This window comes from Castor canadensis, chromosome 5, assembly GCF_047511655.1.
Source record: "Castor canadensis chromosome 5, mCasCan1.hap1v2, whole genome shotgun sequence".
NCBI classification, from domain to species: Eukaryota; Metazoa; Chordata; class Mammalia; order Rodentia; family Castoridae; genus Castor; species Castor canadensis.
Window position 1 is genome coordinate 40,572,896 of NC_133390.1, and position 13,611 is coordinate 40,586,506.

General features: G+C 34.9%; 1 protein-coding gene across 2 annotated transcripts in view; it reads left to right on the forward strand.

Moving 5' to 3' along the window:
• Positions 1–13,611, forward strand: part of Htr1f (5-hydroxytryptamine receptor 1F) — a 200,399-nt gene that overhangs the window by 126,669 nt on the left and 60,119 nt on the right. For both annotated transcript variants that reach the window (XM_074072936.1, XM_074072937.1), the window contains one exon: positions 346–422. The gene's annotated coding sequence lies outside the window, so the exon portion shown is untranslated. The remainder of the gene's footprint in view (positions 1–345; positions 423–13,611) is intronic.

The window sequence follows — 13,611 nt, forward strand, 5'->3', positions numbered from 1 at the left end:
TGCTGAGTTTACACATGGAAAATTATTTTAAATATATGTGGATTCAGTATGCCATAATTAAGTTTACTGTCTTCCAACATTTCAATACTGAAAATAAAGCCAAAAAAGCAAATAATTTATAAATGACACTGCATTTTGATTGAATAGTTAGTAATTGCCTCTTTCTCTCAGAGACCTAACTGCTTGAATCCCAACTTTGGAATCTCTTAAAATATTAATCATCTCTGAAATAAGCAAGAAAATCATAATCGTCTAGTTGCTGGCCCCAATAAAAAATATAACAGGGTCTATTTCTATTAAGTTAACTTTTAATTGGTGACATTTTTCTTTTTTATAAAATTTCAGTGAGTTCCTGACCACAAACTGGAGGTGAAATCTGTGATGTTTCTGACCAATGTTGCAGCAAAACTTCCAAAAGCATAGTAAGTCATAAAATACTATATTCTGAAAGAGCTAGAGTGAATTTCAGAGCAAGGAAAAACACATAATTTAAAGTTGATTTCTTGTATGCAATTTTCATGGCACCAAGCAAGGGAAGTAGGTTTTGCTTATCTAAACACACAAGTCTATTTGTCTGATTGAAATACTCATTTTTTTCCTCAAAAATAAGTCACAGTGTTAATTATGCAGATTTTATTTCTTCTTTCTGCTGATCTGTAGTCTTCATAATTTTTGCAATAAAAGTGTCATTAATGACTAGAAAAATGCCTCTAAAACTGTGAAATATGATTGAATCATAAAACTTTACAAAAAGTACTTATGGAATTTTAATTTATTAATATTACCATGATACTGTATATATTGGTTCATATAAATTATCCAAATGTTGACATTTCACTAAAAATCAAAGAAATGAAAATAGTACCAATGAAATTCAAAGTATTTATTCCATTATGTACTTAGTCCTATATAATAAATACCTTGGTTTGCTGTCCTACTTGGAGTTTTGAAATCTCTCAAGGTTATTATTGTAAGCATGAGTTATATACAGAAAAATACAATCCATACAGAAGGTAAAGAGATAAAGATAAAACTGCATGCCTACATTTTATTTATTCTTCCTAGTTCACTGATTTATGTTCTAAGAAGAATTTTGAAAAGTTATTAAGATATACAACCTGAAATTTTACCAAAGAATATAACAGAAAAAATAATCAAAAGAAGTTGGCTTTTTTGTTCATAAGACCCAAGCTAACAGCTTTTTCTAAGTTTTCTAAGATCTAGTTATTACACTAAGAAAAAAGCTGAATGAATGGAAAAGATAATATGTACATATATGTAATTAAGTCTGGGGAAGGAGTGAAAAAGAAACAAACAGGTCTATATATCCTTAAATACTCTGATTGTTAATTTTATAATTTAATGGGTATATTGAAAATCTTTGCAGATATTTTGACTCTAGGAACATAATTTGTCTTTGTGTTCAAGTATTTCTTTAAATATGTATGTTTGAACTCCTTTTAAAATGAAATCTATATTTTATTTTTTTTTTCATTTTTCTTTTATTATTCATATGTGCATACAAGGCTTGGTTCATTTCTCCCCCCTGCCCCCCCTCCCTTACCACCCACTCCGCCCCCTCCCTCGCCTCCCCCAATACCCAGCAGAAACTATTTTGCCCTTATTTCTAATTTTGTTGTAGAGAGAGTATAAGCAATAATAGGAAGGAACAAGGGTTTTTGCTGGTTGAGATAAGGATAGCTATACAGGGCATTGACTCACATTGATTTCCTGTGCATGGAATTGGAGAACATCATTCTGAGTGAGGTTAGCCTGGCCCAAAAGACCAAAAATCGTATGTTCTCCCTCATATGTGGACATTAGATCAAGGGCAAACACAACAAGGGGATTGGACTATGAGCACAGGATAAAAGCGAGAGCACACAAGGAAGGGGTGAGGATAGGTAAGACACCTAAAAAACTAGCTAGCATTTGTTGCCCTTAACGCAGAGAAACTAAAGCAGATACCTTAAAGCAACTGAGGCCAATAGGAAAAGGGGAACAGGTACTAGAGAAAAGGTTAGATCAAGATGAAATCTATATTTTAAAATCAATAATTTAGTCTTATTTAACACAAATGACTCCCAACTTCAATTTCTCTCAGCTTATATTCTTTTTATTTTTACATTGGTGAGAATCTCAGCTTATTTTTTTTTAATTGGTGAGAAAATGATACACATTCAGTAGAAATCACATTCTAAATTGACAATTTTGGTCTTTGCCCATATGCAGTGCTGGGCAGTGGCAGTCAGCCATTTGATTACTGGGTAAAACAACTGATGCTCTACAGTATACTGAATTACTAAGATACAAAGTTCAATAGGTTACATATGGTAAGGTGTTTTCAACTTACAGTATTTTCAACTTGACATGACCTCATTAGAAGTCAAGGAGCACCTGTATTATTATTTTGGGGGTTTTTTTGTGTTGTTGTTGGGCACTGGGGATCAAACCCAGGGCCTCATGAAAGCTAGATAAGCACTTGGCCGCTGAGCTACACCTCCAGTTTGTACTATTATTTTTGCCTGTAAAGTAATATCAATGTCATCATAATGTTTTCTCCATGCCATTCATTCAAAGAAATTGAAATTTTTATTACTGGAAGGACTATGCTTTTAAATTGTCTCTAAGTTAGATGTTAAACTACAGGGGGAAAGTGGACTGGGTAGATAATTTAAGGTAACATAATTATATGTGGAATGCTAAAATAGTTCTCTTAACATGAAAAATAAATTCACCCTCTCATAACCTTAAGTTATAATTGTGGGACTAAATAAAAATTGATACTTTTTTTGTTCAAAGAACTTTGGAGCTACTTTCACAGAATATATATAACCTAAAATCATAACATTTACAAAGATAAATAGTTGTGTTATCTATATACATGTGAAAGATATGGAAAATATGAGTGGCTCTATTGCTTAGCAATTAAAAACTTGAGTTCTGGAGTCTGAACAGTCAGTAATAGACAGATTGCAGGTGCTTGGGAAAAATGAGTGATAATAACAACCTTGGATTTTGGTAGAGATTATTTGAGCTAACGTATGTGAAAATTAAAATGCTCGCCACAGAGTAACTGCTCAAAAAATCTTAGCCATGTTTATATCATATCAATCAACAAATATAATTACCATTGAACTTGACTAGTAAAATGATCGTATCTCTCTTTAATGAACCTTAATATAATAACATGATGTGTTACTTGCAATTTGGCTTACTAGTACAAAGTTTGAGATTATCAGGCTCAAACCTGCTATTTTTAACACTTTATTAAGCCAAATATATATAAGACTTTATCAAAAATGGGAAAAAACATTTCTATCTGTTAATACTAATTTTCTTAGATCTTTATTCACTGAAAAAACAAATGCAGAAAAATATAAAGCATTAAGTCTAATTCTTCTACATCTTAGAGGAATATAGAAAAGTAAGTATAGCTAACCTTCCAATTTAAAGATTCTGAATGTGAAGAATAAATTTTTAGTGTGAATATTTTCACTGTTTCATTCTTTTTGGCTGCCCCTACCCCACATTTTCAGAGCACCCTTGTTGATGATTATAATACCTCTGTGAACTAAGTAAATTTGAAAGTCCAAAAGGTAATTATTCTTACTCGGAAACAAAGAGACCACTAGAATAAACAGCCTCCACAACAGTGTGCTGCTTCCAAAAGTTCAAAAAGGACAAAAGTCTTTGTCCTGCTAAATTACTTCTTCATTACACCCATTTACTCATAAATTGAAAGTTCCAAATAAGATGAGGATTTGAACAAAGTTGTAGTTCAGTTCTCCTGGCAAGTAGTGTCATTTGTTATATACTGCCCTTTTAATATTATTGTTTGGGGACTAGTCTGTGAGGACTTTAATTTTAATATCATGTTTGCTTTTTGATGGCAATACCAATAGCCATGTTGTAGAACCTTGCCTCAGAAGTATTAAAAAAAACACAATAACAACATTCTCAATGCAGTTCAACACTAAAACCTTATTTTGAGCAAATTTACTCAGGTCTCTAAAAGAGAAAGCATATTTACTTTCAGATTAGTAATATAAACTGCAGTCTCAGACCAAATTTTGTATTTCTTTAAATTGCATTAGTGTTTATCTTAGCACTACTTAGGTTTTGAAAGAGTTGGTTTTAAAGGAAATTCTCTAACCAGCTCTCTGGCTTGATAAAATGTGTATATAAATTTGTCCTTCAGGGACAAAAATTTTGTGGACACACACAGAGCAATAGAAGTTAGTTGTATTTCCAAGAAGACCAAATATCTTTTACAAGGCCATTTTTAACACTGCCCTATAAGTAATTCCATTCTAATTACTTAGGAAATGATTCATCACTTAAGTGCCTCCATCTCTGACAGTTCAGTCAGTTACTAATAGCAGAAACTTCAACATACCAGACTACATCTAAAGAAAAGAAGGGCATTTTAGGATACAATTCCATGCCTCTTTTGTCCAGTGATTAAAAGAGGATGGCTCCTTCAGAAAGTTCGGTTCCTGGGAAGGACTGCCAAATTCCTTCAAGTCTGACATAGATGTTGAAGGAAAGAGGAATATTAGGAAAATGAGACAGTTTCATGGCAAGTTATAAAGTCCAAAAGAAAGTCACAATCACCTCTCTTCTGTGGCTCATGAAGCCAGGACCAGCTGACATTCCCAGACCTTTCCTTTCCCACCATAACTTCAAAATTACAGCTTGAAATCCATACCATCTACTTTACATCATCCTCCCTGAAAGCGCATGATTTCTATCTTAGTACCTAAAGTTCAAAGGCCATAGATTTTAAGTTAGCCTTTTTCTCCAGTTCCCCATCAGGACTTGGGAATTCAAAACATAAGCAGGAACAGTAGACTTACAATGCCCAATCTGAACAACCTTCATGTACATTCTATTAGATTTTCTCACAAGTTCTACCACACCTTCTACTTTTCATGTTACTACAATCTAACCGTTAGGAAACTAATTCAAGGAGTATATGCTTTAAAACCCTCTTTCCTTCTTTCAACTCCTCATGTATATATAACCTACTTTTGACTCCTGGTTTTTCAGTTCATTTGGATGCCCCTGATTTCACTTTGTTCCAACTTGATCCTGGGCCTCAGCACAAATGTCAGTTGCACTTTCACAGTCCCCATCATCTCCAGTTCCCTTAATCAGGGGCCAGTCTCAAAATCCCTAGTAATTGTTTTCATCCCTATTGCAATACTCTGAGTAAAAGAGGAATCACTCTGCACAACAATTTGATTTCAGACTATAAGCTTTTCATAAGCCTTTTATGAAAGACATCCAGCAAAGTGCTTTGATCATACAATTTTTAACAGCAGCCTCAAGAGTAATATATTAAAGTGTACTATGTGCTAGGCACTCTGTTGTTTAGGTGTACTATTTTAGCTAATACTCTCAACATTCCTCTGTGGCAGATAAGGAACATTGTCTCATAAGAACTGGGCAGAAGAAGCAGATTTACACCGTAAAATGATTTTCTAATATTGTATTTAGGCTCATATCTTGAAGCTGCTGCTATTAGTAACAATTTCAAATAAAAATTTTAAAATCCGTTTTTGTATTTCCTTTGCATATTTATACAAATAGTTTCTGATGAAATTCTGAGAATGAATAACTCATGAAAAAGAGCTAATTGCCAGTATTTTTTTTTTTTCTGGTAGAACTAGGAGTTGAACTCAGGGCTGGGCAGGTGCTCTACCACTTAAGCTCATCCACAGCCCAATTTTGAAAAAATGTATAAGTATAATGCATGTTCTAGGATGGTGAAAGGCAATGGTCTCTCACCACATTTCTTTTTTTTTTGTTGTTTTGTTTTTTCATTTTTCTTTTATTATTCATATGTGCATACAAGGCTTGGTTCATTTCTCCCCCCTGCCCCCACCCCCTCCCTTACCACCCACTCCACCCCCTCCCTATCCCCCCCCAATACCCAGCAGAAACTATTTTGCCCTTATCTCTAATTTTGTTGTAGAGAGAGTATAAGCAATAATAGGAAGGAACAAGGGTTTTTGCTGGTTGAGATAAGGATAGCTATACAGGGCATTGACTCACATTGATTTCCTGTGCGTGGGTGTTACCTTCTAGGTTAATTCTTTTTGATCTAACCTTTTCTCTAGTACCTCTTCCCCTTTTCCTATTGGCCTCAGTTGCTTTTAAGGTATCTGCTTTAGTTTCTCTGCATTAAGGGCAACAAATGCTAGCTAGTTTTTTAGGTGTCTTACCTATCCTCACCCCTCCCTTGTGTGCTCTCGCTTTTATCATGTGCTCATAGTCCAATCCCATTGTTGTGTTTGCCCTTGATCTAATGTCCGCATATGAGGGAGAACATACGATATTTGGTCTTTTGGGCCAGGCTAACCTCACTCAGAATGATGTTCTCCAATTCCATCCATTTACCAGCGAATGATAACATTTCGTTCTTCTTCATGGCTGCATAAAATTCCATTGTGTATAGATACCACATTTTCTTGATCCATTCGTCAGTGCTGGGGCATCTTGGCTGTTTCCATAACTTGGCTATTGTGAATAGTGCCGCAATAAACATGGGTGTGCAGGTGCCTCTGGAGTAGCAGTCTTTTGGGTATATCCCCAAAACCACATTTCTTTTCAATCCCTATTACTTTCTCCAGAGGCAGCTACATCTACCTCGTGTGACATTTCCCTTGGTAGAGTTACACTACACATTTCATACTTATGGATTCAAGTTGCCACAGATAGAAAATTGAAAAAAAATTTTTTGCAATACTGGGGCCCTGAACTCAGGGCCTACACCTTAAGCTACTCCACCACCTGTTTTTTGTGATGGTTTTTTTTGAGATAGGGTCTCTCAAACTATTTGCCCAGGCTGGCTTCAAACCATGATCTTCCTGATCTCTGCCTCATATTACAGGCATGAACCACTGGAGCCCGGCAAAACTTTTAAGAAACTAAAAATTGTGTGCATATTAAACATGTTACAGACTTTTTTCATTATTATTCCCTAAACAATAATTTCAATGCCACATTTATATTGTTTGAGGTTTTATAAGCAATCTAGAGATGATTTAAAGTCCTTGGAAGGATGTGCTTTGGATATTTGCAACTACTCATTTGATGTAGGGACCTTAGCATCTGCACTTCTGGTAACCACTGTTTCAGCCATCTCTTGTCATCAGACAAGTACAAATAAGAATTATACTAAGAAACATGAAGGTACAGGTTCTAAGAAATCAGATACTATATAACCAACCCTTGAAGGCAATTACCAGAAGGTCCATAGTAATAATTTATAGCAAGATTACAGAACATAAATAATGCACAATATAAGACTAATCGGAATTGTTGTTATGAATCCCTCCCCCATAATGAATATATCCTAATAAAAAGTATTTAAAAAAAGAGATTACAGAGCAAACAGTGCAGATGGTAGTAAAAGGATGCAGAGTTCAAAGATCATTGTGTTAGGAGGACAAAATGACGAGATTGAATGGTAAGTCATAAGGTCATTAGAAGGAAAACTGTGCAAGAAAAACAGTTTTTATAAAAAGCTCCAAATAGGGAAAAACCCAGATTAAAAAATGTACTATTAGTAGTAATTGCTTGTGCAATAAATATTTACATAATTATGTATTTGAGTGACAACTTTAAGATTCAACATATTCTAATGAACTTGATAATTTAAAAATAATTAAAATGCTCTAAAGTTTACCAACATAAAAGTAGAAATTCTGAAACACAAGAAAAAAAGAAATTTAAGGGACTGATAATTGTGTAAATATCTTCATTTCATAGTAGAGAGTTAACTTTTTTTGTGTGGTTAATGAAAACAAAGAGAAATTAATAGGCTATTACTAAAAGCCACAAAAATAACCAATGAAAGCATTTTAAATACTGATATAAATATGTAGAAGGCTTTGGGCTTAGAAGGGAGGAAATGGGGTGAATAATTTAACATCTATTGTAACAACAATCAACAGGTTATTACTGAAACAACTTTTTCAAAGCACTAAAAGGGCTTATTAAATTTTCAATGCATTTTCCTGTTTTTAACCCTATCCTACATCACAGCAGCATTGTACAGCAGCCTTTCTAGGTTCTCTAAGACAAACTGACTCTAGTCTTTGCTGCATTCTATTGGATGAATGTTCTAGACTTGGCCACCTTGGCTGTATTGCTTCAGTTATTATGTCTTCACTGGTTTTATTTACTTATTTATTTTGGGGGGTGGTGGAAAGGAGTTGCCTTATCTGCTTTATGGAGGAGTAATTTGCATAAGATAATCACATCAATTTAAAATACAAAATTACTTGAGTCTTAATAGTTGTATGTCCCTCCCTGAAACCACCACCAGGATTAAAATATATATTTAAACCACCCTCAAAAGAGATATTTTTCAGTTTTGACTTTTGTTTTAATGTCTGATCCATTAATTTTTTGTATTTGTGAATGGTCAATATTCATTATTTTGTACAGGGATAGGCATGTATTTCAAATACTTTGCTTTTTCCTAAAACCTCTTCAAAAATAAGTTGAAAATAAGTATGGCTCTATTTTTAAACTCTTTGAACTATTCCTATGATTTATGAGTCTGCTTTTTCACCAACATCACACTGCCTTCACTACACTAACTTCAGGGTAAATCTTCAAGTCAAGGATAATAATCCTTAAATTATGTTCTTTAAAAAAAAGGGTATCTTTTCATATAAATTTTATAACCATCTTGCTAATTTCCAAAAACAATCTCACTTGAATTTTGGCTGGGACTAAATTTAATCTATAGATAAATTTTGGGACACTTGGCATCTTTATTTGACTCAATCTTCAACTATATGTCTCTCCATTTTGTAGGTCTTCTTTAAATTGTTTTTAACCATGTTCTACAATTTTGAGAGCAGATGGTTCACATATCTTTTATCTCATTCCCAAGGTCTTTATGGTTTTAGTGTTCTTAGATAAGACTTTTAAAATTTTCATTTACCAGTTGTTTACTGGTAGTATATACAGCTATAATTAATATTATTAATCTTCTGTCCTTCAATGTGGCAAAATTCACTTATTGTAATAATTGATTTTCAGATTCCTGTTGATTGTCTAAGTAAATAAATGTGTTATCTGTAAACAGAGACAGCTCTTTCTTTTCAGATTCGTTTGAATTTTATTTTACTTTGGGATTTTTTTTACATTTTTATTAGCATATACTAGTTATGCAGGGAGGTTTCACTGTGATATTTCTATACATGCTTACAATGTACCTTGATTAAATTCACCCTCTCCATCATTCTCCCGCATCCCCTCCTCCCTTCTTAGAACAATACCAACAACTTTCATTGCTCTATTTTCATACGCTTATACAAAGTACATCAACCATATTTGCCCTCATTCTCCTTCCCTGTTTACCCTCCCCCTTCCCACTGGTACCCACCCACTGATAAGATAGGTTTTGCCTTCCTGACCTTCATTATTTTATGTGTGTACTGATTGTTAAGTAGTGTTTTGCCATGGTATTTCACACATGTATATATTGCACTGTAATCAGATTAACCCTCTCTGCTACTCCTACTCTATTGCCCTGTACCCTATTATTCAATAGTTTGTTTCGTTTTCTTTTGTTTTGGCTTTTTGCCATGTCTATGATATGTACTATCCAACAGAAGCAGTGAAAGCAAGCAATTTTTCTTGTTCCCAGTCTCAGAAATTTGCACTGAGACTTTTTTAAGCAAGTGTAATGTTAGGTGGAGATACTCTATGGATGCTTCTTATGAAATGGAAGACGACTCCTTCTATTCTTGCTTTTCTGAGTTTTTATCCTGAATGGATGTTAAATTCTGTCAAATGTTTATTTCTGGTTTTATAGATATGGCAATATGTTTTTTTTTTCCTTTACTCTCTCAATATGTTAAATTACATAGATTAATTCAAAGATGGTAATGTAACTTCACAGTCCTTGGTCATAATGTGTTACCCTTTTAAAACATTGTAAGATTCACTTGATAACATTTAGATAAAGATTTTAACATCTAAATAATGAGGATATTGGGCTCTGTTTTGGGGATTTTTATGCCTTTTCTGGTTTTGGTATGGAGATGCTGAATTCATGAAATTAGTTGGAAATTTTCCTTTATATTCTTTTACTAAAAGCATTTGAGGTAAGTTTACTTGCAAACTTTTTTTTTCTTTTTTAAATATTTGGTAGAATTCACTACTGAAACAATATGGAATTAGAGTTTCCATTATAGGAAAGTATATAATAGCTAATTACATTTTTTTCATTAATAAAAGGCTCTTTGGGCTATTTTTTTTTTGTTATTACTATTCACATGTACTATTTTGATTTTTAGGAAGTTATAGTAATTTGTGTCTTTCAAGGAAATTGTCCATTTTATCTAAGTTAATTTGTTCATGATTTTGTTCTTAATATTCCCATTATCCTTTTAATATTTGTATAATTTGTATGGAAAATCTATTTTTCATTTTTGATACTGTTAATTTGGTTATATCTTTTATTTTTCTTGATCAGTCTACCAGAATCTTATCACTTTTGTTGATCTTTTCAAAGAACTATCTTTGGCCTTGTTAGTTTTCTTTATTTTTGTGTGTTTTTTATGTCAATGATGTCTGTCTTTATCTTTAGTGTTAGCTTCTTTCTATCTACATGAATTGTTTTACTCTTCTTTTTCTAGTTTGTCAGGATAAAACCTTAGTTTATTCATTTCTAATATAAGCAATAAGCTCTAAGTTTTGTTCTAAGAACTTTTTAGTTCACTCCAGAATTTTTGATATTTAGTATTTTTCCTGTCATTCAGTTGAAAATATTTTAAATTTCCTTTGCAATTCTTATGTGGCCCAGGAATTGTTTAGAAGTATGTTGTTCTCTTGCACTAGGGAAGACAGGAGGAGAGGAAGGGGACCACATGAGGTGCTCAGGGACAGTGACCATGATGAGACAGCTCTTCTCACCTGCAAGGGGAGGGGTGGGGTCTGGGGAAGGACCCACTGGGGCATCAGAGGGTTGTGCACCTGAAATTGCCCCCAACTCCTGGCTACGACATGGAGACTTTGCAAAACATCTGAAGGCAGAAAAGTTGTGACACTTTTAACAGAGGGGGAAGGTGCCATATTGTGACCAGCACCCCTGAAACAATGGATAAAGGATCACTCGAACGCAGGAATCTATGCAAGAGAAGCTGAGGGGAAACTAGCTCAAGACTAGCTCCCCCATCAGTTTGCCTCCAGAATTTTATTGAGTACAGCAAGTGGCTAAAAAATATTTTTGTGAGCAATCAATTGTATCTCTGGCATCAGCAGGAAAGGTACATAGCATAGCTGATTAAGATCAGAAGGAGATGAACAGGAATTATACTTACTCTTAAACACAGGGTTCAAAGATCAAGAAATAGGCATGTCTTATGGAGATGAAACATCAAACAGATGCCTTCATCTTTCCTGGAGGAGGTGACTTCACCTTTGTCCTCCTTGTTTATAATCTCTCCAGCCATGCCTGAACTCCAACATTTTCCCCTTTTTTGTTTTGCAGATAAAAAGCCTGGTTGTGAAGGTCAGGGTCACCTCTTGGTTGGAATGCTTGGCAGCCTAATTTCCAGATTGTTGCAAGGGCAAGAAAAATAAGAATAGCTATTATTATTTATTGCATAAAGTGTACCTTAAAATAGAAGAACCAAGCCTGTAGATTTAGCAAGTCGAATCCTTTTTGCATTTGTTCCCAAGTAAGCATCTGTTGTTGGTGATTATGAATATTTTTTACAAGTTGAGAAATGTCATCCTGAAATTCCAAAATAGTGGAGGAAAGTTTCCCCTTGAAAACACCATTTAAATGCAGCTTAATGTCTTCCCATTTACAGGAACTACTATTCCATGGTAATAGGGTGACACAAATGCTACAATGAGCCCAGTTACACATCAGACTCATCTGAGTCGTGATGGCCTCCTGATGTTCTCTGAGTCACATTACCGCAGCCTCCACAGCATCTAAACACGTCATAAGTTGATAATCAATGTGATGCTAGAGACGCAAAACTGTGGTCACATTAGTGATGACCTGATCTACAAAGTGAGCAGGATTTATAGAATGTGAAAGAGCAACTGCCACAGAAGTGGTAGCAGTAAGAATGGCAATAGCAGCAAGAATTCCTGATATAAGTAGCCCCACAAGCCTTGGGGTACAATAATGACCAACAATTTCCTAAAGTACTGTAAAGCCTGAGAACCCTGCCAAGGTTGGGTGAGACTGGCAGGAAAAATGGTAAAAGCCTGTCTTATGAGAACAGATATATTAGATATTTTGTTATAGGTAACATTGAGATGAGTAGCACAGGCTGCATAGCATCCTTGTAAAGCTGAAGAGGAATTAACATAGGTAGTGGATATGGCTAGAAAGATAATGTAGGCATGTGAAACACATATTTGACCTTCTAAGGAAAGATTTCTGTGAAAGTTTAAAATGTAGACGTCTCTTTTTTTAATTTTTTATTCATTTATTCACATGTCCATACATTGTTTGGGCCATTTTTCCCCCCTGCCCCCCACCTCCTCCCTCTCCAACCATCCCTCCTCGCTTCCAGGCAGAACCTGCTGGGCCCTTATCACTAATTTTGTTGAAGAGAAGACATAAGCAATAATAAGAAAGACAAAGCATTTTTGCTAGCTGAGATAAGGATAGCTATACAGAAAGATTCCTAGCATTGCTTCCATGCACAAATGTGGTACAACCCAAGTCGATTCATCTCCACCTGACCTTTTCACTGGTTCCTGATCCCCTTCCCATATTGACCTCTGTCACTTTAAGGTTTCTGTATTAGTTCCTCTGCAGTGGGGACATCAAACGCTATCATGTTTTGGGTTTCCTACCTATCCCCATACTTCCCATAAGTGCTCTCCCCTTAGCATGTGACCCAAGTCCTACAACATTGCTGTATTTGCCCTAGATCTAAAGTCTACATATGAGGGAGAACATACAATTTTTGGTCTTCTAAGCCTGGCTAACCTTGCTCAGAATGATTTTCTCCAGTTCCATCCATTTACTTAAGATGATGTTCTCCAGTTCCATCCATTTACTTGAAAATAATAAGATTTCATTCTTCTTAATGTCTGAGTAAAACTCCATTGTGCATAAGTACCACATTTTCTTGATGCATTCATCAACAGTGGGGCATCTTGGCTGTTTACATAGCTTGGCTATTGTGAATAGCACTGCAATAAACATGGGTGTGCAGGTGCCTCTGGAATAACCTGTGTCACATTCTTTTGGGTATATCCCCAGGAGTGGGATTGCTGGATCATATGGAAGATCTATGTTTAGATTTTTAGGAAGCCTCCATATTTTTTTCCAGAATGGTTGCACCAGTTTGCATTCCCACCAGCAGTGTAGGAGGGTTCCTTTTCCCCACATCATCACCAACACCTGTTGTTGGTGTTGTTTTGATGATGGCTATTCTAACAGGGGTGAGGTGGAATCTTTGTGTGGTTTTGATTTGCATTTCCTTTATGGCTAGAGATGGTGAGCATTTTTTCGTGTGTTTTTTGGCCACTTGAATTTCTTCTTTTGAGAAAGTTCTGTTTAGTTCAGTTGCCCATTTCTTTATTGGTTCGTTGATGTGGGGAGAGTTT